Source organism: Microtus ochrogaster, chromosome 8, assembly GCF_000317375.1.
Source record: "Microtus ochrogaster isolate Prairie Vole_2 chromosome 8, MicOch1.0, whole genome shotgun sequence".
Taxonomy (NCBI): Eukaryota; Metazoa; Chordata; class Mammalia; order Rodentia; family Cricetidae; genus Microtus; species Microtus ochrogaster.
In genome coordinates this window covers 86,922,789-86,928,430 of record NC_022015.1, presented here as the reverse complement: position 1 = coordinate 86,928,430, position 5,642 = coordinate 86,922,789, and positions in this window count along the sequence as shown.

The window sequence follows — 5,642 nt, the reverse complement described above, 5'->3', positions numbered from 1 at the left end:
AGAGAGACAGAGAGAGAGACAGAGAGAGAGAGACAGAGACAGAGAGAGAGACAGAGAGAGAGACAGAGAGAGAGACAGAGAGAGAGAGACAGAGAGAGAGACAGAGAGAGAGACAGAGAGAGAGACAGAGAGAGAGACAGAGAGAGAGACAGAGAGAGAGAGACAGAGAGAGAGACAGAGAGAGACAGAGAGACAAAGAGAGAGAGACAGAGAGAGAGACACAGAGACACAGAGAGACACAGAGAGAGAACAAGTCCTCTTTTCTGGACAGGCAGGATACTAGGGGACCACTTCTGCCCAGTACAGCATAACCGTGGTAGCCTGGAATGATGCTGAGCCTCACGCTTCATTCAATGCTCAGGAAGCCTATGCAATCATGTCCTCATTCATAGAAGATACTCAGGCAAAGAGAGATCCTGGCCAAATCCACAGGGCTCACAGCAGAGTCAGAATGTGAACCCAGGCAGGCTGAGAGCAGGCTTCTGAACAAAGGAAAGTTCTTCAAGAAGCTAGGGACAGAGAGATAGCAGAAGCCTACATATATCACATGGTCTCATTCAAGGCTCACAGTACCCTTCCCTTGTCCTCACTGATGAACCTTTGCTTCAACTCTGTGGACCTGACCTTGGCCCCCTCTGGAGCCCCAGGGACAGCTGCTGTCAAGAGAACTCAAAGTTCCACTTCCGGTTCCATCCAGGTAGATGAAGCCAGCCTTGAGGTTCTATATGTTTCCAGAACATAGCCCATTCGTAATTCGAGTCTGTCTCCTTAATAATTACCAGGTGGTAGCAGTGGTCATAGAGGACCCTTCCACTCCAGCCAAGGAGTTGTCTAAAGCACAGTGAGGGTCTAAGATGGAAGGCAGGAAACAACACCCACTGTCTCAAGGTGGTCAGGATCCTGACTCCAGGGTTCCCTGAGATGAAGCCCACCTCAGGGAAAATATGGTTCTAGCAACTGCCCCATCCCCTCCTCGTCCTGCCTCAGTTCACTGTGCTTGTTACAAATCACTGCAGCACTGGGCACTGGTGGTGCACACCTTTAATTCCAACACTCAGGAGGCAGAGGCAGGTGGATCTCTGTGAGCTTGTGTAGGGGGCGGGTTTTGCCTCGGGCGAATATTGACTGATAAATTGGGCTCACGGAGCCTGCGCGCTCCCTTTTTTCTTTCCTACCTCCTGTGCTACGCCGGGAACTTCGGTTCTGTAAGTTTTATTTAATCATTAAATTTGTATATATTCTTTAATATTTGCCTGCATTTATTCACGCTGGTACAAGCTCGAGACCAGCCTGGGCTCCAAGGGCTAGTTCCGGGACAGGCTCCAAAGCTATAGAGAAACCCTGTCTCGAAAAACAAAAACAAAAAAATCACTGCAGGACAGAGGACACAGAGAGTGTGAAGCAACTGAGAGAAAGATTTTCGAAGGTTGCTGGTGACCTGCTGAGAGCAAGGGAAAGCCAAGAACAAGACCGTGCACCTGAGGCTAGCGGAGCCTTTGAGCCAGGGCAAACTGAGGTCTGTGAGGGTAGACTGTGCTAGACTCTGACAACGCTGTGCAAAATCAGACTGTGAGTTTTGGCGACCTAGCTATTCACCAGACACCAGTACGTGAGTTTCAAGATGTTGCATGAGATAACTTATAAAAAAGCCAATAATGGTTCACACCAAAACTTGATCACCTGTTCCAAGTGTTAGTTTATTCATCTAGAGACCCTGTAGCCTTGGTGTATCTTTATGTGAATGATGCCATCTGAGCACAGACAAGGGGTCGGCAGTGCCCACAGAGGCAGCCCACAAGTCAACAAAGCTCCAAGAGCCCAACTGTTGCCTTTGTGACACAGCGTATGGAGGAGCTGCTGCAGCAACAGGTGCAGGCTGGGAGTCAAGCTTTGGTTTGGCTTTGTAGGCAGAGCCTCATGTAATTCACAACACAGCAGAGGATGACCTTGAATCTGGATGCTCCTGCCCTTGAGTGCTGGACTTACAAATATCCACCATCATACCCAGAATTATGGGATCAAAGAAGGGAAAATAAAGGCCTTTGAGTGGGATGTGAAGTTAGAGGATCTGTCCTTCCTCGAACTGCTCATGCAAGCCGCGGGGGTTTGTTTCTCTGTGTGAACTTGGGAAGTTCCTGTCCACTCCCTAGGCCTGTTTCTCCACCTGTCAGAGATCGAGCTAGACTACATGCTCTCTCAATCCTGCCGGATCCAGGGAGATGCCTCCTTCCACGCGATTGAGAGCGAACTGCAGGGCCAGTGGCTCTTTTGTTGAGGGGTAACCTCTGGAGACAGGACAAAGAGCCCACACTTGAGGAGCTGGCTGCTCTGGGAACTCATGGGATGATGCCATTGACATATCTTGCATGTGTCTGGCACACAAGACGCGCTCGATAAATGCTGGCTCATCTCATCCAAGCTGCAATAGTCGGACCAGCTGATTGGCCAGTTCTGGGTCAACACATTCAGGTGACTACGCTGAAGCCCCACCCCAAACCTGACACACTCAAGTGATGATTTGATCTGAGGCAGCTTCACCTTGAACTTAGCTTTTGAAGGTTTTGTTACTGCTGCAACTCAATTCCCTCACGGGTAACAGAAGCACCCGGGGAAGAGGGTTAACTGACCAGGGGTGGGTGTGGGGTCTGGATTTTGTAACGTCATCTGTTGGGGTGTCAAAAATAAGACTAGAGGCTTTACAGCTAGGGGTGAGTTAGGGACTAAGTTCTTCACCAGATAGTAGGGGCAAACGACATTTTCTGCCCTTTGGAGGAGTGACGCAGCTCGTCCCCGCTGGCCTTCTCTACCCCCTCCTCCCACCGTGGGAGACTGGCTGACCTTGTTTCTATTCAACGCTCTCTCAAATTTTTACACCTGAATTTTGGTAAACAACCTGTGCCATGGATAGGGGCCTTATCGGCTCCCCAGCGGCCTCCTACACCAAACGCTTTTGTTTAGGGGAAAGGCTTGCCTTAGAAGTAAGTGGGGCGGGAGTTCGCTCCTCCCCGGCGCTATCTTGCGTTGGCGAGAATCTTGAGATCAAAGCGCCGCCGCTCAGCCGTCTCTGGCGTTCCTCGGCTGCCCTCTTCTGGGAAGTCCTGGTATGACGTGGTCTCCTGTCAAGCAAGCTAATCCACAAGGGATGAGGCCTGGGTACTTAACCAAAAAATATTGAAAAGAAAATGCGCGTGCGTCATAGTCCCGGACATTTGGGATTTATCGCTTAACAAAACAGACACATAGTGTGTTCTCCTGCTTCGTGGTTGTGCGAAATGATCAGTGGGTCAAAAAATAAACAGAACGGAATACCGTGACAGGGGAGTTGGAAACAGCGGGGAACACAAAGCAAGCTGCAATTCAGTTTTCAGAATTAGCTTCACGGAAGGTGACTTTTGGCCAAAACCTTGAAGAAAATGAGTTGAGTGCTGCTTATCGGTGTGATCACCATGGCTCCTGGCTCTTTCTGCTTTCTTATAGAAGCCAGGGCCACCTGTCCAGAGAGAGCACCGCCCACAATGGGACGCTGCCTCCCCCACGGATCACTAATGAAGAAAATGTCCTACAGGTCTGCCTGAAGCCTGATCTTACAGGGGCATTTTCTCTCTTTTCAGGTTCTTTCCTCTTATGACTCTAAGCCTGTGTCAAGTTGACATAAAGCTAGCCAACTCACTACGTAAGCGTGGGGACCTGGGCTCGATTTCCCAGAACACCCGAACTTATATATTTTAAAAAAAAAAAAAAAAGCCAGACAGGGTAATTCATGCTTATAATTCCAGGGCAGGGAAGGCAGAGCCCGGGGGATCACTGGGATCCCATGGCCAGTTATGGAATCAGTTGAATCAGTGCGTATCAGGTCCCAGTGAGAGACTCTGACTCCAAAAACAAGATGAGTAGTTGTTCGGGTGGGGGGGGGGGCACCCAAGGTTAATCTCTGACCAAATTGTTCACACCCCACAAGCACACCCCCACACACGTACACACACAAAAGAGTGTGACTGGCAGAGGAAGTGGGTGCAAAGACCCTGGGGTGGCAGTTGGGGAGGAGCAGGAGGGGTGAGCAGAGAAAGGAAGAGAGTCCGATGGGGCCAGCTTTAAAGAACTGTCTCTATTACTCTACTCTGACTGAAAGAAATTGTAAAATAACTCGGGAGGGACATTGGCGGGCCAAGAGGCCACGTGGCGGATGAGAGCCCATGGTGGGGAGAGACAGACACGCCACGCAGGCAGAGCTTACGTGGGAAGTTTTATTGGGGAAAGGGACGGGAGAAAAGGGGAAGAGATGACAGAGACAGGGAGAGAGAAAAAGAGAAGAGACAGGAAAAGTTCTGCCTGCCCCTTCATAAGAGCAGGAGGAAAAAGAGAGCTGGGGTGGGAGGAGCTCGTCTCTTAAAGGGACCTTTGCACCTGCATAGGGTCATTGTAGCCATAGGACCCTAGGCTGGCTAGGGTACTGCCTGAGTTCATCCCGCCAGATGACAGGCCTGGCCAGAATAATGCCTGAATCCTAACACAAGTATCACAGGCTGAGTGACTTAAACGCCACACACGGATTTCCTTGCATTTTTAGAGTGTAAAAGTTCAAAATGAATGTGCCTGTCAATTCTGTTTCTGCAAGGACGCCCTTCCCGGCATCCTGGCTGCTGCCCCTGGCAGTTTCCACACTGATGTCTTTCACTGGGAACTGCAACAAGCGTGCAGCCTTCGACATAAGAATGTGAAGCCCTCAACTCCCTGGTTTTTGCTTCAGAGGTGCTGTTGGAGGTGGGGGACCATGATGCCAAGACAGCAGGAAAGTGGAGACCTGGAGACATTCTTGTGAGTCACTTCATTCACAGTGCAAATCAAATGGGCCCCAAAATGAAAACTGTCAATGTTGAAAGACACTATGTGAGGCACTCTGTGTGTGTATGTATGTGTGTATATGTATGTTTATGTATGTTTGTGGGGGGATGAGGGTATGAATGTGGGTGGGTGTAGGGGTGTGTGTATGTATGTATGTGGGGGGAGAGTGGGGGTATAAATGTGGGTGTAGGGGTGCGAGAGTGTGTGAGTGTGAAGGTATGAGTGTGTCTCTTTAGTGTATGGAGCGTGGGGGTGTGAGTGTATTTGTGTGAATGTGGGTGTGGATCGGTGTGCCTATAGAGGGTGTGGATGTGTCCGTGTGGGTAGGATGTGGATGTGTGTCTGTGTGAACTTGGACGTGGTATTCACACTTGTGTGTAGTACCCAGCCCTTTGCCTGTGCTCTCCATAGGGGTGTGACAGAGCTGCTAGCACCCTAGGGACTTGGCTCTTGGGGACTGCAGTGCAGCCAAGGAGGCAGCTCAGGAACTTGAGAAGGCAAGAATATCTCTGCCCGCTATCCTGGTCACCTACCCCTGTTTTTGTTCCTCTGGAGGAAGTGTCTCCATCTCTTGGAGGAGCTGGGAGGGGGGTCTCTGCTATTTACTGAACACATTCTATGTGACAGGCTCTGGTGTGTGTGCTGGAGGTGTGCTAACATATCTATCTATCTATCTATCATCTATCTACCTATTATCTATCAACCATCTATTTATCTATCATCGATTATCTATCTATCATCTATCATCTGCCTATCTATCATCTATCAATCATCTATCTATCATCTATTTATCTATCTAT